Source organism: Halichoerus grypus, chromosome 4 (assembly GCF_964656455.1).
Source record: "Halichoerus grypus chromosome 4, mHalGry1.hap1.1, whole genome shotgun sequence".
NCBI classification, from domain to species: Eukaryota; Metazoa; Chordata; class Mammalia; order Carnivora; family Phocidae; genus Halichoerus; species Halichoerus grypus.
In genome coordinates, this window is record NC_135715.1 from 4453485 (window position 1) to 4477286 (window position 23802).

Consider the following 23802-nt stretch of genomic DNA (forward strand, 5'->3'; position numbering starts at 1 on the left):
ACTGATTCAAATGTTAATCTCATCCATACACCCTCACAGACACACCAGAATCATGTGTGACCAAATGTCTGGGCATCCCGTCAAGCTGACACATAAAATGAACCATCACAATGCTTCACTCCGGGCTGGGACACCTTTGACCAAATTTATTACTTGGAGTTTAGTATTGGAAAGTTGCTTACATTTGGTATGGTCATGGATTCTTTACCCTTAGGGGATCCAAGAAAGAGATTCAGGGGGTTGACAATTGTGTGTGTGTGTGTGCGTGTGTGTGGTGGATATGCGAATTTCAGGGGGAAGCCTTCATATGACCTCATATGACTTCAGTTGGGTTCACAGCCTTCATATAACTCTCAGTTGGGTTCTTGACGCCCTGCATGTTAACCACAATGTGGTCTGATACCACAGGATAGAAGTCAGAGTCCTGACTGGGGCAGAGGTGTCTAGATGCACAGATCTCTTCAGCAGGAAACCTTGGGAGACAGCTCTCACATTTTCTAACCTGCTGTTCAAGGCCCTAACCTTCTGTGCTCCTTCTAGACAGAGAATTCGATATTTAATGATTTAGTGGTTATTAAGGCCTATGTGCTGATTCACTAATACAATTCACTCTTAGAAATGTATCCCAACACTCCACTACTTGGGATTTGTGACCTTTGGGGGACAGGTACTTCATTGCCTTTGAGGACTCATGTGATGATGAGAGATGTCATTTTTCTCGGAGTCTGTTTGGGGTTAAGTAATTTTAAATCAAGAGGAGTTATATTTTCTAAGCTTTACTCATGAAATTCTGCTATATTATTTCCTAGGCTTCCATATGGATTTGTCTCTCACTTCGGCTCAAAGCTTGGCCATGGTGGTATAACAAAAATATGGCTCCCATCACAGAACCATAGACCCCGTGAAACAAAAATCTGATAAATAGTGGGAAATAATGGAAAGATTCTAAAAGTATATTTTACATTTTCCTTAGCGTTCTGAGGAGATTATTGATTTTTTATCTCAGTGTCTCCTATTTGTTTAACCATTTTCCTCCTTTTATGCTAAAGTATTTCTAAATAACAAGAGCAAACGGTTTTATGATATCAATAATTCAAATTCCTTTTAATTTAAAAAATACAATCTTTTAAATGTCACATTTGTCTCATGTTCTACTTTTCATTACAATATTCCCTGAAGCGTGGGTCTTATGACTAAGAGAGCCTTTATAGTCATCATAAATATGAGGATGCTCACAAGCACATTGGTGTGGTCTTTTTGCCGACCACACAACCTTACAGAGCATTTTAAGACTGCATTTAGTTATTCATGGAGCCACCCAGTGAGAGCAATCGCTCACATGAATACTAGTTGAGTGCATGCTTTGAGTAATATATTTTACTTGCTTTATTTGGTGTTAACGTGAAATTCTATCAAACATCGTGGCATGGTTCATCCGTTCTTGCGACAGGAACAACTCCTGGGAGGGCCAGCAGGTGGCAGCATAGAATATCGCAAAACGCAGAAGAGCCTCTCAAAAAATCTGGGCACTAACAGACTGTTCTCTCTACTCTGACTGAGTCCTCCCGGGCCTCCCAGCCAGCCTCAAATGTGAAAGTAGCATGTGTCTATATGTGTCTATATATGTGTCTATATGCTGATGAAGTAGCTTCTCAAAATGGAGATTACATATCATATTAAGGCCAATAATAATAAAAATAGCTAAAACGTACTGAGGGATAAGTCATTCTCACTGTTCTAAGCACTCACTATGTACCATTTACCGAATACTCATAACAACCTTCTGTTGGTGTTATTATCATGCCCATTTTACAGACCAAGAAACGGAGGCGGGGGCTTTGCCCAAGCTACTGAGTGGAGGAGGTAGGATTTTAAACCAGGCTGTCTGCCTCCAGTTTCTTAACCGAAATACTATGTTGTGTAAGGGTGGGATATGTAATAATGGATTAAAATTAAACATGTTAGGAAAAATACGATGAATTTCCTGAAAAGAAACTTGAATATTAAAGATAATCATCAATTGATGGCGAAAACATTATGTCGTTAAGGAGTTATCCAGTAAGAAATAAAGAAATGAATGAAGAAAACTAGAAGTCATTCAAGCAGGAAAGAAAGTGGGATTTCACGGAGTCCTGGAGTGAAGGGGTGTGCAGCCTGATGGAGAGCAAAGGAAGGGCAGGGGAAACAAGGGAAATCGGTGTGGGCGCACAGAACCTCACGGGGCCATGTGGGGCCGCGGGGACTGGATCTGGGGCGCTATTGAGGGAATCGATCTTTACCGTGTCCTTGTGCTTCACCAACGCTGTCTAAATCCAAGATGATTTCTGTATCCTAGCTCGAGTTGTGCTGTAACAAGATTACATAACCCCACAGGAGGGGACTCAGACAGAGCTTAGGGAATATTTCTACCCATACTTTCTTCCTTGTGTGAACACTGGGAAGTGTAAGCCGCTTTACCAATGACCTTTGATTTAATCATTTACTGACATATCTACTCATGGCTTCTCTCCCTAAAACCTTACCCTCACCCTGGAATCCTGGCTTGTCTCTGAATACACCCCTGGCTTTTGTCCTTATATGTATTTGTTTATCTTGTTTTCTAGAACCTGGAGGAGCCCTCCCTCCTGGGGCCCCTTTCAATGATGGTTCTTGGATGAATGTCGGTACTGACCAAGGAGAGGCAGAATGATGGGGAGGAGAAATGGGGAGCAGGAGGACGTCAGAGGGGCTGGCATAAAGAGCAGCCCGTGTTTTAAAAGTAATGTGACAAAAGCCTTCTCTTGGCGTTGTCGGCTCTCTGGTGGAACAGTGACGTCCCCAGCCACACTGTAAATTCTTTGAGAGGTGAAGCCATGTTTATTTAACTTTGAGTCCCTCCCAACCTTATCTACAGCACTCTGTGCCCAGTAGGCACTTGGTGGCTGGTTGTAGAGGGGGGATGCCAAGTCCAGCTCACGTGGCACCTGGTTTACCTTGGCTGAACATGGACACCGCTTCCCCAAGTTTCTTAGAGCCATGGGTCAATGGGGGAGCTGGCCAAGCTGAAATCAGGCAGAAAGCCTTTCTCGAATTTGGAGGAGAGAATAAACCACTACAAAATACGGCCGTGAAGAGAACAGCCAGGTGGTATAAGTCACAGTTTACAGAGTAAAGAATATGCTCAGGGATGCTCTGCAGGCCCCTGTTAAAACCAGGAGCTACATTCCTTCGCTCACAGATTGCAAGAAAAATTAAAGCACCGCAGGGGTGCGAGATCCGTCCACATGCAGCACAGCCCTGTCCCGGGTTCGAGCAGGAGCTCGGGGTGGGGTTTACGCCTCTTGGAGGAAGGCTGGGGGAGGCTGAGCAGCCTCAGGAAAGTTCTGCTGGTAACTAGTCCCACCAGCATATGGGAGCCCGGAGCTGCGCACACCAGTCTGGGGAATACATCAGCGCATAACTCTCACCAATGGTGGGAACATCCCTTTGGGAGCCACTGCGTTAAAAGCTTTATGTCAGGTTTAGACTTCTTGTGGATATTTCTTTCACTCCAGCCTTTGCAATAATGTCTCTCTCTCTCTTTTTCCCCTACTCATGACAGGTCTTTGAGGGCAGGTACTGTTTTTCTAACAGCACTTGAATATTCTGAGATGAATTTATATGTCCTTTTTTTTAAAGATTTTACTTATTTATTCATGAGAGACAGAGAGAGAAAGAGGCAGAGAGAGAAGCAGGCTCCCAAGGAGCAGGGAGCCCGATGCGGGACTCGATCCCAGGACCCTGGGATCATGACCTGAGCCAAAGGCTGATGCTTAACCATCTGAGCCACCCAGGCACCCGAATTTATATGTCCTTTAAAACTGAATAAAAATGCAATTATGAGTGAAAGAAAAGTACACTAAGCAAAATGAAGAGAGCAGAGGCCACCACTGATATAGCCTAAGAGAGCCCATGATTACGTGTGAGTTACAGAACTGATGATATAATGCAATGTTCTTGACAGTCTTTTTACACTTAAAAATATTTTGTGCTGATAATACCTGGGCCTACTGGTATATATAAAACAAAATTAAGAGTAGGATGGAGCGCCTGGGTGGCTCAGTTGGTTAAGAAACTGCCTTCGGCTCAGGTCATTATCCCGGGGTACTGGGATGGAGCCCCACATTGGGCTCCCTGCTCAGTGTGGAGTCTGCTCCTCCCTCTGATCCTCCTCCCCTCATGCTGTCTCTCTCTCTCAAATGAATAAATAAAATCTAAAAAAAAAAAAAGTAGGATAATAAATGGGGTGCCTGGGTGGCTCAGTTGGTTAAGTGTCTGCCTTTGGCTCAGGTCATGATCTCAGGGTCCTGGGGTCGAGCCCCATGTCTTCGGACTCCCTGCTCAGCGGGGAGTCTGCTTCTCCCTCTCCCTCTGCTCCCCACCCCTAGACCCCCCAACTCATGCTCTCTCTCGCGTGTGTACTCTCTTTCTCTCTCTCAAATAAATAACATCTTTTTTAACCAAAGAGTAGGATAATAAAAACTTACCTGTGTACTCTGAAGCAATTTTGTCAAGAACCTAAATACAATCAAACCTCTCTGTATAACCCCTTTTATAGTATACATGGGGATTAGAGGAACAAGTTAAATGACCAAGAATGCAATCGGCAAAATTGAAGATATGGGAAATTTTACATGGAAAAAAATAACTACTTCTTAAATTATGAGTGAAAATGACAAAATAGAGAGGAGATTGTTATAGATTAAAAGAAACATCAATAAAATACAACATTTGGGCCTCATTTGCATCCAAATTCAGGAACCTTTTTTTTTTTTTTTTTTAGACATTTGAGAAGACATGATGTGACATTGACTTGATATTAGATTATGTTAAGTAATTGTTGTTATTTTATGATAATAGACTTGTGTTAAAGCAACATCCTATCTGCTGGTAGTACATGTTGAAATATTTACAGACAAAATGGTATAGCAATTTGGATTTGCTTTAAATATTCCAGTAGATACTTGTGTTTCCAGCTACAATGGACCTGATTCTAGCAAAGCACTCCTTCTGTATCCTCCAAAATTAGAAAAGTAACATATAAAATAACCCTTGTCACCCATCTCCTCACCCTCCCAAAAAATCTGTTCAGAGACATCAGAAAGCAGCCAAAGCTGCCAAAATTTGAGGATTCCAAGATCACTGGGAGAAGAGAAAATCACTGAGTCGAGCCTGACCTTCCATGCTGCATTCCCCATGAGGCATTTGCTGATATTTAAAATAAGTTAGACAAGGGGCTGAGAAACCAAGGAGAAATCTGAGCAGACTGCGGTGACCATGCAGAGCTTTTGGCTCTCTCACAGCACCAGGACTCTAGGACTGAAAGTCAGCCTACCAAACCAGCTAGGATTTGGGGGACCAATTCCTCAGGCTGAGGTGTAAGCAAGGTTTTTGTAAGTTTCACCAGCCTCGATGAATGAACTTGAGTTTTGGGCCTGCCAGGGAGGAGGCACTCTCTTAGACATCCCAGACTCTAGTTGGAATGATGGAAGGACTGCTTTCTAAGAAAAGTGTAAACCCGAAATTGACCATGTCTTTCAGAGTCTGAAACCCCAAACTCAACTCAGCACCAGGAACTTTACTCTTGTGGCCACAGACTAGAGAGAAAACAGCCTCATCCCCAGGTGGGAGACAGAGGTGCGTATGCTGCCGAAATCAGTTCCACATCAGGTTAGGAGGTTCTCTCTCTATTACAACTGCTGTCAAAAGCTAGGTGCTCACATAGATACACTCTACAATTCGTTATGTTAATATCCAACATTAAATCAATAATTACCAGGTATGTCAAAAAGCAGACAAAAGAAAAAACAAACAGTAGAAGTAGAACAATAGAAACAGGTGATCCAGATGCTGGAGTTGCTAGACACAGTCCTTACAATAACTGTGATTGTTAGGTTCAAGGCAATGGATGTCAGTCTGGAGGATTTCTCCCGAGAATCTAAGTGTAGTAAAAAGACTTCAAGGGCCCTCAACTGAAAAAATACAGGAGGTGAAATACACAGTTTTAATTGCAGATTATATTCAGGTGTGGGGAAGATTTGTCCATTGAAATATCCAGAGAGAAGTGATGTAACATACAGAAAAGTACATGAGAGACATAAGAAATGAAAGAGGTCTCATGTGAAATTGAAGTCAGAAAGGGGAGGGGAAAGAATAGGGCAGAGGCAATATTTGAATGGATAAAGTAGAAACAATTTGAAGAGATAATTTAAGATAAACCTTAAAAAGAGAGTGTACCACAGATCAAAGCAGGATGAATGCAAAGAGCACCACGCCCAGGCATATCATTGCAACACTGTTGAAGCAAAGTAAAAAGTAAAAGAGAAAACTCTTAAAGGTAGCAGAGGAAGAAGATGCATTCCCTTCATACAGACAATAAAAATTCCAGTTGATCTCTCAACAGAAAAAATAGAATTTAGAAGATAATTGGGTAATATCTTTGAAGTGCAGAAAGAAAATAATTGCTATTAAGAATTCCTTACTCACTGAAACTACCTTTCAAAAAATGAAGGCAGAATAAAGGTATTTCCAGAAAAACTAGCACTGGAGTAATTTGTTGCCTATAGAACTATAAAAAAAGAAATGGGGAGGTGAGTTCATTAGGTGCAAGGACAATGATCACACATATAAGGAAATTATTCCATACAGAAGACTATGTGTTAAGGAAAAAGTGAAAAACAACAGACTGAGTAAATATGTGAGTAAATCTAAAGAATATTGATTGTACAAAATAATAGTAGTAAACATCCATGGAATTTAAAATATGCATAAAATTAAAATGCAGGTGACAATTACATTGGCAAGAAAAAGGGAATATGTGGACTGAAAATGTTCTAAGGTCTAGGAATTGCTAAAAGTAGTCCTTTTTACTCGACTATCGTTAAGTCAAGCATGTAGGTTATAATTTCTAGAATGATCACTAAGAAAGGGCAATAGAAGGTGGAACTGATGAAATGAAGGAAGGGAAATATGGTAAAAACATCTAATTATTCCTAACCCCCTCCCCCATAAAAGACAGAAGAACATAGAACAGGAGGGAGAAATATAAAACAAACAGTGACACAGTACATTTAAACCCCAATCAATTACGAATTGAAGACTTAATATTGTGAAGATGGCAATATGCCCTAAATCAACATACAGATTCAATCTAATTCCTATGAAAACTCCCCCAAAAAATCCCCCCTTTTTTTGCAGAAATTGACAGGTTGATTCTAAAATTCTTATGAAAAAGAAAGAGATCTAGAAGAGCTAAAACAAGTTACATTCTTTGTTTTTCAAAAATAGTTTAGAATATTTATATATGTCCGATACCTTTCTTGTCAAATATATCCCTAAGATTTTTCATAATTGTGTCAATATTGTCAATGATATTTTTTCCTGCTGTGTCCATTTCTGGGTACTTATTAATGAAATATACAGAGATGATTGATTTTTATTGCTGTAATGTGTACAGCCACCTTCTCAAGTTATTAATTCTAGTTGTTTCATACCAGAGTCTTGGATTTTGTAGCTATGCAATAATGTTATCAGTGAAAAGATACAGTTTAGTTGATTAATATAATCCACTGTATCAATGGGCTAAGGAAGAAAAAGCCTCTGATCCTATCAATTGAAGCAGAAAGAAAAGCATGTGAAAAATTCTCAAACTGATTCATGATAAAAACTCTCAGCAGATTAGAAGTAAAGGGAACCTCCTCAACTTGACAAAGAACATCAACCAAAAATCCACAGCAAAAATCATACCTGTTGTAGAACAGAGAGATCTCACTTCACATCTATTAGAATGGCTAACACCCAAAATCCTGACACCACCGGAGGTGAGGACCTTCTTTCTGGCTTACATACTTTGTGTTCATGTACTCCCATGGCCCTTCCTCGGTGTGTGTGCAAGGAAACGGAGAAAGCTCTGGAGCCTTTTGTCTTCTTATAATGGCACTAATCCCATCATGAGAACTTCACCCTCATGGTCTCATCTAAACCCAATTACCTTCCAAAGGCCCCAGCTCCAAATACTATTAAGTTAGGGATGAAGGCTTTAACATATAGATTTTATTCAGTCCATAACAGTGAATTTGCAAAATTATAAGTAGCTGAGAATTACTGCTGCATAAATTGCAGATGGAAAAGAAAGTAAATAGAGATGAAAAACTGGGCAGTATTCTATCTTGAAAAATCTTACTAAGGAACTCAGATTTATTATGTAGGTTATGGGAAGCTACGGGAGACTTTCCAGAGAACAGCAGCGTGATGGGAGCAACATGATTAGGTTTATTCAGGTTGTGAATGTATTGGAGTGGATGGATGGTAAGGAATAGCATGAAGGAGGCCTTTGTGAAACCTATAACGAGAGCCTAAACCAAGGCGTCCAAACAATGAGGACCGAGGGGACAGAGCAGCTATGAGATGGAAAAAGCAAAATCCTCCAGACTTGGAGAAGACTAGACACAGGAGAGAAAAGAAATGAGGGACAGACAGTGATAGAAGTGCTACACACTTGATCTAGAAAGAGAAGTAAAATTCCATCACACGGGTGGTTAAGCTGACTGAGGAACACACATTTGGATTTGTTAAGTAGGCATTTAAATATCCATCCATTTGAAGACAGAACTTTTAAGGAGGACAGTAGATATTGTTGAATCCCAGAGAAAAGTCAGAAAACATAAGGACAAAACACTAACCATTCAGTCTAGCAAATTCTGTGTAAGACAGTAGGATCCACAAAGTCAACATTTGTCAAAGTCAGCATTACTTGGAAATGCAGTGTAACACACAGCCATGGAAAAAACTCAGTATATTTATCCAGAAGTGTATTATCTAGGGGATAATTTACTGAAAAGTAAATTGACTGTTCTCTACTCAGAAAGAGTAATTACCAGGTAACATGGTGACGTGAGCTTGGACTCAATAGTACGTGGTGCCTCACATCAACGGGTTTCAGTGGTTGGATGTAGTTCAGTTTACCAATTTTTTACTTTTTGGATGTGGTTCAGTTTAACTTGAAGCTACCCTCATTCCAAAATAGATAAAACCAATGTGCCTCCTAAAGGTCATGAGTAATAATCCATGTGAAGTCTCTAAAATAGTATAAAATTAATTTACTTTTCATCTAGGCTACTTTGATATCTACCTCTGGAAAAAATCATAAAATTGAAGTTAATTTAACTATTTTCTTGTTGAGCTTTCCTAGCCCTTCTTATTAAAACTCCAAATGAATATCTTTGATCATTCTCAGAAAATGCTTTTCAAATGCCCATTCCCTTGCTGGCTCAGTGTGCATTAGCAAACAGTGACCAATGGGACCTCTGAGTGATTTAATATCAAGGTGCCAAGCAATTTAAGATTCCAGAGCACCCTACAGGAATGCAATTATTCCCTATGAGGATTTCATCGTTCTCGACCTGGAATGAAGTCTCTACAAGTAGAATTGCCCTTTTTTCTTGGGAAAATATGAGTTTCTTTGCTCATAATATTCTATGTACTTATATTCAATTGGAGGGAAAAATTGTTTTGGCTGATCTGAAAACACCTTTTTTTTTTTTTTTTAAGATTTTTATTTATTTATTTGAGAGAGAGAGAGTGAGAGAGACAGCACATGAGAGGGGGGAGGGTCAGAGGGAGAAGCAGACTCCCTGCCGAGCAGGGAGCCCGATGTGGGACTCGATCCAGGGACTCCAGGATCATGACCTGAGCCGAAGGCAGTCGCTTAACCAACTGAGCCACCCAGGCGCCCTGAAAACACCTTTGCTAAAAAACTGCAGGTGGTTTGTATAGGAAAATAATGTTCATCCATATTTATTCATTTTGAGAGATTTTTAGGGCACATGAAACTAAAGTGCTAATAACTTTAGTTTGATTTATGCATGCTCTGCTTTGGTTTCACTTTGAGCATCTATGCTCTTTAGAAGAGGTATGGCGGGCAAACTAAGATGGGAAGGAGTTTTTATACAATCCTCTCCCCAAGATCTTGGGTTGTTTGTTGGCAAAGTTAGTGACTATTTTCTTTCTTTCTTTCTTTCTTTCTTTCTTTCTTTCTTTCTTTCTTTCTTTCTTTCTTTCTTTCTTTCTTTCTTTCTCTTTCTTTCTTTCTTCTTTCTTTCATTCTTTCTCTTTCTTTCTTTCTTCTTTCTTTCTTAAATTCAATTAGCTGGGGCAACTGGGTGGCTCAGTCGGTTAAGCATCTGCCTTCAGCTCAGGTCATGATCTCAGGGTCCTGGGATCGAGTCCCATGGCGGGCTCCCTGCGGAGGGGGGGTGTCTGCTTCTCCCTCTCCCTCTGCCTCCTCCCCCCTGCTCATGCTCATGCTCTGTCTCTCTGTCTCTCTCTCAAATAAATAAATAAAATCTTTAAAAAAAATAAATTCAACTAGCCAACATATAATACATCGTTAGTTTCAGAAGCAGAGTTCAGTAATTCATCAGTAGTGATTATTTTCTATAGAGCTCATTACAACATGTAAGTGCATATCTGAGTGTGTCTCACACCAACAGTACCATTTGGATTGCAACATCTGAATTTATCCATAAGTGAATGTGTTGCTTCATTATAATGCAGTGAGCATTATCCCAGGCTCGGGTGATGATGTGCCCGGGCTTGAATCCGGGTCGTGCGGCTCGCTAGCGGAGTGAATCTGGACAGTTAGCCAGCCTCTTGGTGCCTATGACCTCAGTGTCCATGTGCCCGCTGCACGGCCAGGGCGCATCGCTTAGAACAGTTCCCCCAAAATTATAAGGGTCCAAAATGTTTAGTATTCTTTTTCATTCTCTCTTCCTTTTCTTTTTTTCCTCTTCATAGTATTTTCACAATTATTATTTCTCAACATCTGCTTTAGTAATGTTGAAAATACAGTTGGGAAAAGCACAGCTGTCTTAAGCTATATGGAAATATCCATGAGATGCTTCCCTTTTATTTGGAGGAAACTATACTTTGGAAGGTGTTGAAGTCGGTGTCTTTGGTTTTGCCACCATTCCTCCCACATAGTGTTTATTTCCTGGAAGGAGAGAGCCTATGGTCTCAGTATCCTCATTATCTTTGCTGAGAAGTGATACTAGTATTTTGTTCCTGATTTACTTATGAGATTTTCCTTCTGACCTCCAACTTCCTTTCTGGCTCGAACTTAGTTTTAAGGTCCAATAAAATAAGAGGCTAAAAGTCTGTTTGGTGAGATGCAGGTTGCATATTCTGCTTGATAGATACCAAATATTTATGGAGACTGCTCTGAGCACCTCATACTGGGTTAACCAGCAAGGACAAAAATTTGAAAGAAACAGTTTCTGTCTTCAAAAGTTTCTAGCTGAAGTGGCCAGTGGGTTGAAACAAGTGCAATTTACCACATGGTAAATCCTTTGACATAAGAGGCGTAAAGAGCTGTGGGTAAAGAGAGACAGTTTTTTGAGGTTGATGGGACGTGAGCTCAGCCAGGCATGAATAACACCCCACACCATGGTGCCTTTGGGGCTTGTCAAAGCAAAAACCCCACCAGAAAAAAGTAGACAAGCAAGGAGAATTTATTCAAGGTCATTGCAGTAGGGTAGAGAGGCCGGGCTCAGTCTGAGCTTCGCTCCATGACAACAAAGGGCAGGGGGTCCTTAACGATAGATGAGGGGAGAACATGGCCACCTGCGGTTGCTAAAAGGCAGCACCCAAAGTAAAAGTAAACCCATGTCCTTGTGACAAGAGATAGTTTTGCAACGGGGAGCAAAGCACCCGCCAAAGTTAGGCTCTTACCGTCCAACAGAACCTGGGAGATGAGGGTGTTACCTCTTGGGATGTTTACATCTCAAAGGGATGACTCTGCGTCCTTGAGAAAGACAGTCCTGGATTCTAAAACTTGCAAGAGGCCTTTAAAAAGATTAGCAGACATTACAAAGAGGAAGAAAATGAATTTGCAAGGTTTCCAAAGTAAGCGCTCTAAGCAAAGAGTAGGAAGAAGCCTGACTCAAGTTTCCTCTTGCTGAGGGAACATTCGGGCTGTTCGGAGCTGCCTCTGCATCTTGGGCACATGGCCGGAAGGCGTGCCAAGTGCCCAGAGGTGAGGAGGTGGCCCGGGGCCAGGTTGTGAACGGTGGTGGAAGTCCTCAGGTGGGTTTCAGGCTCCATTCTGTAATCACTGAACTCTTTTAAGCATGGGAATGAAATGATCAAACTTCCAAATTAAGAAAGTACAACAATTTGCATATGTGTACGAAAGAAGCATTGAAGAGGGTAAGACAGGTCACAGGAAGAATAAAAATGTGAAAGGGATGCTCTTGCTTAGTGCTCAAAACTGTGATGTGGGTGTTTATTGTTTCCACTTTCACATGATAAATTCAAGGCTCCAAGTGTTTAAGTAACTTTTCCAAATGTCATGTATTTAGTGAATGTGAGTAATTTCACACCCATTTGTCTCCCAATGAGCTCGCGAGCTTCCCACTTGGCAGTGGGGTTACTGAACCAATGACCAGACCATCAAATAGAACTGTTGTGGGCTTGTTTTGGGAGATATGAGGTCATGTGTGAATGGTGGTAATTCGGGATTTATGGCACTGGCATCATTCTGTAGAACTGCAAAGTGAATCACTATCCCTGTTGGGTGGACTGAAATGGATGTCAACTCTTCCTAGAAAATACTCCTAGGATCTTGGCCATCGCCAGCTTCCTTTGGTTTCCTAGATTGAATGAGATAATGCACATAACACAGCTTCACAAATTGTGAAATCCTAAGAGATGAAGGGTATTACTTCACGTTAGGATAGAAATCGTTTATAAATCAGTTTCCATCTTAAGGGCACTAGGGGAGATTATATTCGGAGGAGCCCCATTGTGAATTATTTATAAAGTGAAGGATTACTTCCGATGGGATGATTGTGGATTTTATATTTGGGGGCGCTGTCTGTGGACTCAAAAACCCTCCCTGAAATCCAAAACATTATCTTGAGAAAATATCCATTTAAAAAAAAAAAAGAAAATATCCATTTAAATATGTATCATAATATTCTGTATTGCAAGTTATGGAAAACCCAGTGCAAGCTCTTCTAAACACACAGTTAATTAGCTGGGTTTGCCGCTAGAAATCTGGCCTTAGGATAGCCTTTGTGTAGTAACTCAAGCTACATGCCCAGAACCACGTTTCATCCTGATTGTGCCCCCTGCCTCTCTCACTGTTGGTCTCACGCTCCCCCTGCAGGCTGCACAACCTCCCACCATGCTCCCTCCCAATCACTCCACCTGCAGCAGCAAAATGGCTTCAACACCTCAGCCCTCCATTCTCACATCACACAGTTCATAAGAAGAGAGAGCGTCTCTCCTAGTGTCTTCTGCAGAAAGAAGAGAAAACTTCCCTTTCCCAGAAGACCTTTGTGAATATCCCCTCACATCTTAGGGTTTTCCGTTGGCTACTGGATTTTCCCTGAACCAGCCACTGTGACCAGAGAAGAAGTAGGCTTCTTGACTCGTTTGAATCAGTCGGCCCCTCTCCCCCTCACCCCTGCAGCTGGGTTGGTGCTGTCCTGCCCCAACAACAGTGGTCCCCAAAGGCTGGGTAACGATGGTAAGAAGCGGAAGATGGACATTCCCCACAAATCTCGTCAACTATCTTTGTGGTTGAACTTAAATTCATCCCATTTCACCAAATGGATCAATTTTCTTTGAGATTTCCTTTTTAATTACATTGAAGTTCATTGGGTCCTCCCCCAGTTAGTTTATTAAAGACTGTTATATTTCCTTCAGTTTATCTATGGTTTAATTAATAGCTTAGTGTTTTGTTTAATTGACCCTAGAATTTGTCTGGAATTTGTTTTGGTCATAATGTGAAGTGAGGATCCAAGACCTTTTTTTTTTTTTGGCCAAATTATTCTAAGTTCTTATTAACCTTTATTGAAAAGTTCTTCCCTGTGCGTTGTGCTGTCTCCCTTAAGGTATATCTTCTTAGGTATCTGTTTCATTCTGTTTATTTATTGACCATTCTCTTGCCGTAATTCAAATTTTGTTTATTTTAACTGTTAGTTAATTCTTACTTAACTTGCTTTTATTTTAAATATAAATGCAAGATATTTACATGGTGATTTCTTCCATCAAGAGCATATAAAACAAAAACCCCTTTCTGTACCCTCATTTCATTCCACAGACATAATAATTTATTGTATTTCCTTCTGGAGACATTCAATGCATTGATTCATACATAGATGTAAAAATCTGCAAAGGAGACTTTGTACTGCATACTGTTCTAAACCACAGTCTTTACAATTAACAACACCTGGAAATTATTTCCATATTAGCAAGTTAAAATCAACTTTATTCTTTATAATAGCCACAGAGTATGTGCATTTATGGATGTACTAGAGATTAAGTAACCGGCATTCTCTTCAAGGACCCTTAGCTTATTTATTGTTCATGCTTTGAATATATTTCCATTTGTGTACAAGTAAATTAATAAGATAAATCCTACAGGTGGGTAGCTGGGTCGAAGGACAAAAAAAGGTGTAAATATTGAAGAGCTAAGTTGCTCTGTTTGCACAGTTCCAGCAAGAGGGGATGGTAGGGTTATGTCTTACACTCTCTTCAACATGGCAGGTCAAACACTTCAAACTTTACCAACATGAGGGTAAAGATAGTATCTTACCTTTTCAAGTTTGTATCTGTGTAATTCTATTTTATAATAACATGTGATTTTCATGTTTCCTATGTATATAAGCAATTTCCCTTCTCTGCATTATCACTTGTATTTTTGCATTTTTATTTTAAAAAATGGGATGTTAGTTTTTTCCTACAAATTTAAAGTAATTCTTTATACATTTTAGGTATTATCCCTTGGTCTGGCCTATGTCTTAAAAATAAATGTTTCCTTAATGTGTACTTCCCTTTCAACTTGGGTTATGGGGGGTTTGCCTTTTCATAGTTTACAAACATTTCATGTTCAAGTTTTTCAGTATTTTTCTTCATGCCCTCTGGTATTTGTTTCTGTTTTCCCGAGCCTCCTGAACTATGCCAATCTCTTGATTATTGCTGCATTATAATGTTTTAATATCTTGCTCTCTGTTACTGTTTGCTTTTCAGAATTCTTGTAGCTGTCTTGTAAGTTCTCTTTTCCTGGCATACTTTGGAATCCGACTGCTTTGCTCCCCCAGAAATCCAACTGGTATTTTTGTTGGGACTTTTCAAAACCATAAATCTGCAAAAGAGAGAAAGAGAAAGAAGACAGAGAGGGTAAAATTTTGGAAGCTGGAAAGCAGATGTACAGTAGTAACTAAGGTTGCATGAACAGGAAACATTAATCCTAAACTAAAAATGGGCAAAGCCAAGAAGCAACCCAACTCACACAGCTAATCCTCCAGAGGCTTGGGATTGGAGAACAAATAACCTCAAAATGGAAGATCAAATGCTGCACTGGGAGAATTGTTTCTTACCCACTTAGATACCATCTGTCCTTCTCTTTCCCTGCAAAACATACCCGCAGAAGAGGGTAAAACAGAGATTTGCTTGATGGGTCAAAGCAGGAACAGCTGAGTATCAGAATGAGCTAATGTATTTTAAAATACCTGGATAACGATCTTCCCACACACATTTTTTCCTGACTTTTTCAACAAAGCCGTAGCTCTATCATAGTGATTGTTGTGGAGGATGCAGGCTTGTGGGGCCTGAAGCTCACAAAATTTGGAGACCCTTACTATAGACTGAATGTTGTATCAGTCAGAATTCATGCCATGGTCATAATCCCCAGTGTGATGGTGTTTGAAGGTGGAGCCTCTGGGAGGTAATTGGGATTAGATTAGTATAGGAAGGTGAGACTCTCATGATGGAATTAGTGCCCATACAAAAAGAGGAAGAGACACCAATCTGTTTCCTGTGAGAGCACAGTGGGAAGACCACTGTTGCAAAGGGCAAGAGGGCCCTCACCGGGAGCCAGATCTGCCTGCCCCTTGATCTGGGACTTCCTAGCCTCCAGAACTTCAGGAAATAAAAGCCTGTTTTTTAAGCCACTAATCCATGGTATTTTGTTATAGTAGCCTAAGCTGACCAAGACAACTGTCTTCCAAAGGAAAAAAAAAATCAAGATTATAAACTTTCAAAACCAGAGGACCATGTGGACACATGGCTCAGGCCCTACGGGGAGGCTTGTGCCTCTTTAGTCACATCGGCCCCTCGCTCTGCACCGCATGGTGCTGCTGGGGTTGATCCTCTTCCATCCTTCCTCCTTCTCCTCCTCCTCGCCTTGGCTTCTCCAGGTCTACTCGATGATTTTACTGCACTCACTCATTTAAGCCCAATCGAATTTAACTTACGTTTTGGCCAAATAGGTCAGACATTATTTTACTAACCGAATTTTGTTATTTGCACTTTTTTGTTCCCGTATCTTCAGAAAAATTCAAATACAATTCTGACCAGCAACTTCCCTGCAGTATTCAAGATCTGTGATAGTTACTTTTCATTTCTTAACTAACTCTGGGTGCTGAGGGGAACTTTCTTAGATAAAATTACATTAATGTCTTCTGAATAAAAGAACAGTTGGGAAAATATATGTGAGGAAAGATTATTTTAATAAAAACCAAAATAACTATAATCCTTTCTTGGGTATCAATCAGTTCTTCTGAAAAATGGTAGTTCGGAATTGTCTTTTAATAACTACTATACTTTCCCCATAATACATTTTGCTCTACAAAAATTGTCAGGATGACAATTTGAATACCATTTAGTTCTTTCTGACTTCATTTCAAAGAAGCTTGCAAACCTCCAATCTAATTGCCTATCAATATCTTTGAAGAGACTGATAAATTATTGAGGTAAAGGAAATTTATAAATCATTCATTTATTTAAAAAAAAACATGCACCTCTCATTTTAATGGGAGATTTGTGTATACATATGGGATTTATGTATTGTATGTATACACTCGGTATGAATACACACATATCATCCTATAATACATATGTATAGAACCCTCGATGATTTCTGCTCCCCAAGCCATTCCTGATTCCTTTACTTAAATACCTTGTTTCCTCTCCTTTCTCTTGTTGAACTTTCATTTCCACTCTTTCTCTCTACTTACCCATTTTTTCCTGTTTCAGGATCATGTCTGGAAGTATTGAGTTAGTTGGGGTCAGGAACTTCATTCCAAGTGCAGCAGAACCGGAGTTCCAGTGGGTGGGTGACAGGATGCAGTGTGGCTGGGCCCGCCTGGGTGGTGGAGGTGGATGGGCAGAGCGCCCACCCGTGGAAGGGCACAGAGTTTGCATCTCCATGTATAATGTGTATTTACATGTGCAATGTCATCTCATCTTTTCTACAACCCTACACATCCTTATTGTTAGGTCCATTTAACAGATGAGAGAGGAGAGGCACAGAGCATGTAAATCTATACTCCAAGATCGGCATAGCGTTGGAGCACGAACTCCGTGTGGGTCTTCTGATGCCCAGCTGTGACCTCTTCCATGCCATCAAAGCCATTCTACCTGAACAGAGAAACGTCATCAGTTGCTAGGGATCCAAGGGGAGCTCCATTCCGATTAGCATCGCACTTCAGTGATGGACTGTCTGAAAAAGATGGAGTCCTCTCATGTGAAAACTGGTCAGCAAGGCACCATTGGGGAGTTATTTGGGGGGAACTAGCTTTACTGTAATGTTACAGTGATATTAAACCAGCAAGAAGGCATCTAAATAATATATAGTTTAAGTACTACTCCTATATTTTACTTTTCTTCAGCTCACTGTTTATACATGAATTGCTTATTTATATATTAATGTTTCAATGAGTTTAACATATATGCCTAGTCCGATATGTATTCCTGTATCTTCTACAAGGGGTTCTGTCCTAGCCAGGCTAACTTGGCTCTTTTTTTAACGCTGATTCTCTTTGACCCCAGGGGGACCTGAATGTAGAGCTATTAATGAAGTCATATAAAGGAATTTGTCGGGAAGACGGATGCAGAGCACCTAGCTCTGGGCCACACACAGAGAAATCTCGAGAGATAATGATAGTGTCTTTCACTGAATTAGCCATTTAGCCAGTATGCTGGGCACTAGCTGCTCCTTTTTCTTGATGGTGGTAATATTTCAAAGTAACCCACCATAATATGTGCAAGGGTCAAACCTGGATGCACCTTGCTGAGGAATCATCGATTTTTGAGAATATTTGCTCTCTCAAGCTAGAAATTACAAATGCATTTTGCAATTATGCAATTTCTAATTACATAATGAACTTATACAAGCTGCTGTCCAAGAATGCTCTGTATTATACAGAGATTCCAGATTCTACTGAAAGCATAGAGTAAAATGTAACATTATTTCTGAGACCAAGGTATGAACAAATCTTTACCCAAAACACTTGCAATTTAACAAATACTTTTGTTGATAGAATACCTCAATGAGGAGGGATTTTAATAAAATTGAATGCCTAATAATATATTTTTCCTTTGAGCAATAAGCATTTTCCTCAACAAACTTATGTGAGACCTAATTTGAAGTGTGCATTAGAGTGTGGGGTCCGCCAACTGGCAGCTTTTAGGGAAATAAAATGAATAGAAATTATAGAGTGGGAGACATCAATAGTGAAGACAATCCTATGCCTGGTTAATAATCTAATTATCACTGTACTCTTTTTTTTAAAAAGATTTTATTTACTTATTTATTTATTTGAGAGGGGACGGGTAAGGAGCAGAGGCAGAGGGAGAGGCAGATTACACCCTGAGCACAGAGCCCAATGTGGGGCTCAGTCTCATGACCCTGAGATCATTACCTGACCCGAAACCAAGAGTCGGAAATTCAACGGACCCAGCTACCCAGGCGCCCCTATCGCTGTACTCTTGATACAAGTATATTCTCATATTGAATTCTCTGCAAATGAATTTTGAGTTCTATAAAGTTACATTTCATTCACTTACAAGAAAGCAGATAGGGGCGCCTGGGTGGCTCAGTCAGTTAAGAGTCTGCCTTCGGCTTGGGTCATGATCTCAGGATCCTGGGATCAAGTCCGGCGTCAGGCTCCCTGCTCGGCGGGGAGTCTGCTTCTCCTTCTCCACCCCCCCTCATGCTTGTGCTCTCTGTCTCTTTCTCTCTCTGAAATAAATAGATAAAAATCTTAAAAAAAAAAAAAAAAGAAAGTAGATAGTATCCTGTTGTGTGAAACAACAGATAAGACAGGAATAACGTAATCTCACGAATGTCATCTGCCTTAGTGACTTAATTAAAACCCACTTCGAACAGCTGTTATTTTTATGATCTCACCCATCATTTCAACAGGATTATCATTATTTTAGATATTTCTTTTTAAGAGGCATTTTTTCCTTGACTACTTGACTCTTTCTGTTAAACATATTTTAAGTGTCTTTCCTAAACTCAGATTTCTTCCCACCAAGTACAGATGCATTTTATTTGATTTATAGGTGCTCTGTAGTTTATCCTTGTTTGTTCTCCCTAGAACTATATAATTATAGAGCTTTCAGAGCTTCATATTTGCTGTTACTTATATTCAATAAGTACCCAAGAAGAAACGTCAAATAAATGGAAAATTGAATTTCATATTGTTAATATGTTAAGTCCTAAAGTGACATAGCATTAAAAATAGGAGGGCATAATAGACAGATGTAAATGATCACACTTTTCCTGAAATATTAATAGGCTTTTAATCTTGTCATTATCAAGAGCTTTGTGCCCTTTCTAGGGTGAATTAAGCATTGTTCTTTATCACAGGATTTGACTAAAACTTTAATTATTGATATAATTCAGCCCTTTTATAACATAGCTCATTATTCAAGTCAGATCCACTAATCTATATTGAGCACCTATTTTCCATTGGAACTGTGCAAGGTGCTTTGAGGACACAAATTAGAAGCAAAAGACAAAATATCATAATCTTTGGGCTTTTTGATGTGTCTAGAGAGATAGTAGTCCAAAGATTACCCTTTAAAATATTATAATTACATATTGCAAAAATATGAAATGACATGTAGAGCTTATAACTTAATGGAGGAGACAGATTCACAGATAGTTCTAATATTGTATAGTTTTTTTTTTTTTTTTTTCAATTGGTGAGCTGCTCGGGTGATAAGGAATGGTACTCAACCAGGGTTCAGGAGGATATCACTGACCAAGCAATGCTGTATCTGCTTCTTAAGAAAGTTTCTGGAAGCAATGTAAGTTTGGAAGACTTTGGGGGAACAAGGTCACATGAGCGAGATAGATCTAGGGTGTGGGATGCAGAACCCTAACTCTTTGATGTAGGAGCTGGGTAAAATGGTTGCAGATGAGGCTGGAAAGCTGAGGGTGACCTCACCTGTATTCACTGAATTTTACTAGGCTTTGTTGTGGTAACAACTAACAAATATTGGCCACTTAACCAACTACAAGTTGATTTTTTGATCAGGTGGTCTGCTAGATATTGAGACAAATCGCCAGCATTCTCACACAATACAAAACATCACACTGTCATTCCAGTACAAAAGACAGACACCAGAATACAGGATCTGGAGAGAAAAACAGATTTTTTAACCGAGTCTCATCTTGTGGGAGAGCACCTGTCCAGGGCACACAGACTACACTGGACCAAAAGAGCGGCCAGTTCCTGAGCTATCACAAGGGATCACAGTGAGAAGGCTTATAAAACTGTAAGTCCTCTCCTACCTTACCGCCCCCACCACCCCCCAGGGTGAGGGCAGGTAGAATTCCTTAAGGAAATGGGGGTGGTTTTCAAGTTGCTTTAACTTGAATTTCAAAAGGCATCTGGGTTACTATTAACACAATGCTAGACTTGAAGGATGGTCTCAATCAAGGTTAGTTTCCCCTCCTCTCCTGCCCCAACCAGGGTTGAAGAAAAGAAAACGTATTAGCTGGCAAACTAAAATGACAGTAATTTCAAGGCACAAGCAAGCTGTGCATTTGATAATCTAGGTTTTAGGGAAGGATGTAGCAATTTAGTGCATTACAAGTCAACGTGAAGTGATTTTTTTATTTTTACAGAGAACTGCAACAATTTTTATTCTTAAAATTTATTAAGCAACCCATCATATCTCTACTATGAACATCAACTCTTGCCATACTTCATGACTAAGGGCTCATATTTTAATGTCTTGTTTCCAATCCTGGTTATAACTTCCTCAAATCCAAGAGCCTTGAATTACATCCGTATCTTTGCCGTCGTGTAAAGATGCTCATAATTCTCTGTACATCTTTAGGGATGGTGGTGATGAGGGGTCAATAAGAGTCTTATTTTGCCTTATTTGTCATTTGAAGTGCTGTGGTGGTTTTCCTGTTCATCTTAGACCTAGTTTGGGGATATTTTAAACAAGAACTTGTCCCTAAAATTACGGATATCTGGAACACATGTGGACTTAGCTTCCGGTCTGAGCTATAAGGGAGCAGGGCACAGTGCAGCTGTATTTTAATAGCATTATGTGTTAGAAAGATAGTTAGGGGGAAAGTGAGAAGGAACATTTTAATCTAATCATGAATGTCCTTAATCAGAGCCCTGCCTTCGGCAGGAGGTTAACATTAGGGAGATGGAACAGAACCACAAATACAGACTCCACCTCATTAGAGAAGAAAAGCAGAGGAAATGATGTCACCAGCAAACCATGGGATGCAGGATGAGAAAGCTCCGGAAAGCGACGCTGAAGGGAATACTGAGGAAAAGGGCACACAGGCGAGGACCCTCAGCAGGACGAGAGCTAACTGAGTGAAGAAAGTGCCTTGATTTCCGCTGCCTCCCAAATGTACTGATTAATTCAGTAGACTTCCAGTGTCATGAAATGGAGCTCAGAGACACTTCAAGAAAGTTGAACTAGGGAGAATTAAGGGATTAATAATAATATTAAATAGGTTACTTTTTTTTTTTGGTCCACCTGCATGCACTGAATTATTTTTAACCATCGCTTATTTTTTAGCTTGGGAATATAATGAACATTGAATTTCTTAATTCTTTAGGAATATCATGAGGGTGAAGAGACTCATACTCATGAGTTTCCCTAAACACACAGTTAGCTTTTCTATTTCTGCTTTCATGCAGGTTTGCCTTCTGCCTGCCTCGTCTCTAAGTCCCAGTTCAAAGGCCACCTGTCATCTGGATCACTCTTTATTCCCCTTTGATCCCCACAGAGAAGGTGAGTAGTATGTGTCTACATGTATCTATTATAGTTGTTACAAGGTAACCCTAGAGTTAATAACTTATGTTTCCTTTTCCTGTGAGGCTCGCTAGGGTAGGGATGATGTCTTGTAGTTATTTTGATTTCCCAGGGGTTAGTGTGGTGCATAAACACAGTAAGAGCTTAAGAAACATAAGGAGAGAAAGTCAAGATCTTGAGCAGAAAGAGGCCTTGAAATCAGAGTCACAATGGAAGGGTTTTATTTCATTGAGTCTCAGTGGTCTGCTGTTTGGATTTGTACATTGAAACTCAGCCTCCTCTCCCCAGGTCTGAGGCGAGGGTACCTTAAGCTGGGGCTCAGAAACTCAGGTCTTGTGGTGGGGGTTTGTGGATAGAGAGACTTTGGTGTGGCAGTAGCTGTAAAAGGAATGGGTTTAGGCACCAAGAAAACCCACACTGTCTGTGAATCGGTCCGTCCCCGTTTCTTTCCTCAGACGACCCCCTCTGGTTTCTCTGTCCTCCGACAGAAGGACCGTCTTAATGGTCATGATCACAGCCCAAGGCAGAATGTTGTTAAATAGATGTTGGTTCAATTATGAATAAAGAATAAGAACCACAAATGAAACACAAACAGCGAATAAAACCAAATACCTGGTAAAACAAAGAAACAAATTTCAAATAATAATTGATAACACGTCAATACGAGAATTGGCACAGCCTTTCAGGTGTTTATGTAATATAATTTTCCTATGATCTCCCAACAAAAGCAGAATACTTCTATTATTTGCCCACATAACCACTTTTGGCTTCCTTTGCACAAACAAGAAGAACGAATGTTAGTATGATCTCTTAAGGCTTAAGTGAGATTTTGCGAAAACCAACAATGAGCTCTGGTCACAATTAGCTTCCCTTCATCTCACGAGTTTCTAGGGCTGTTGGAAAATTACTTTTTGAATCCAGGTTAGATCTCACATAGAACATGGAAATGTACTCAAAAAAGATATAATCTCTGGGTGAACTGCTTCCTCGTGGTAGTAAACTAAGCTATCCGTTCTGTTATGTAAGCCCTCAGGAATTCCCACTTATCTGGGCCCTAACTTTAATGAACCTTTGAATGTCACTGATCGATCAGACACAAAAGACTACTCACTCTATAATTCCATTTACACGTTATTCTAGAAAAGGCAGAATTGTATTGACAGGAAGCAGAACAGGGGTTCTTGGGACAGGCTGGAAAGGGGCATGAAGGCACTTTTGAGGTGGTGGAAATGTCCAATATCTATCACGTGGTGGGGGCTAAACGACTCCATGCATCTGTAAACTTCATCAGATCGTACACTTAAAATCAGTCATTTTTATTGTAGGTCAATTCTACGTCAACAAAGCCACTCAAATCTAATGACCAAGTTGGGTACATGATAACTTGTGACTCTTATAGTTCATCATTGCAGGTTCCTTATGTTTCAGGGTTATGTTCTGAAGAAATTTAGAAAACTCAAGTGTTTCTCACTCTATCACAGGCAATATTATGGGTGACAATTGGGTTAAAATAAAACCAGTTTTTAGAGTAAGCAGTTAAAGGTGGGGAGGTGTGGAAGAAATGTAGGGAGTAGAAATTAGTATAATCCCTGTCTTGTTTTCTGGAATAAGAATTGATGGCATTACTAGGGCCTGTGAGGTTACTGACTTCTAAAGCTTTGCTTTTTTGTATTGATTAATCCATTGTGTGTGTGTGTG

The 23802-nt window shown here is 40.1% G+C and overlaps 1 protein-coding gene across 9 annotated transcripts in view; it reads left to right on the top strand.

Annotated features, from left to right (window-relative positions):
* Positions 1 to 23802, top strand: part of LIG4 (DNA ligase 4) — an 82326-nt gene that overhangs the window by 46087 nt on the left and 12437 nt on the right. For 8 of the 9 annotated variants that reach the window (XR_013446847.1, XR_004915830.2, XR_004915817.2 and 5 more), the window contains 3 exons: positions 17302 to 17558; positions 20423 to 20592; positions 21990 to 22083. The gene's annotated coding sequence lies outside the window, so the exon portion shown is untranslated. Of the gene's footprint in view, positions 1 to 17301; positions 17559 to 19934; positions 20122 to 20422; positions 20593 to 21989; positions 22084 to 23802 lie in introns of those variants that run through there. The other variant, XR_004915831.2, reaches the window with a different exon arrangement.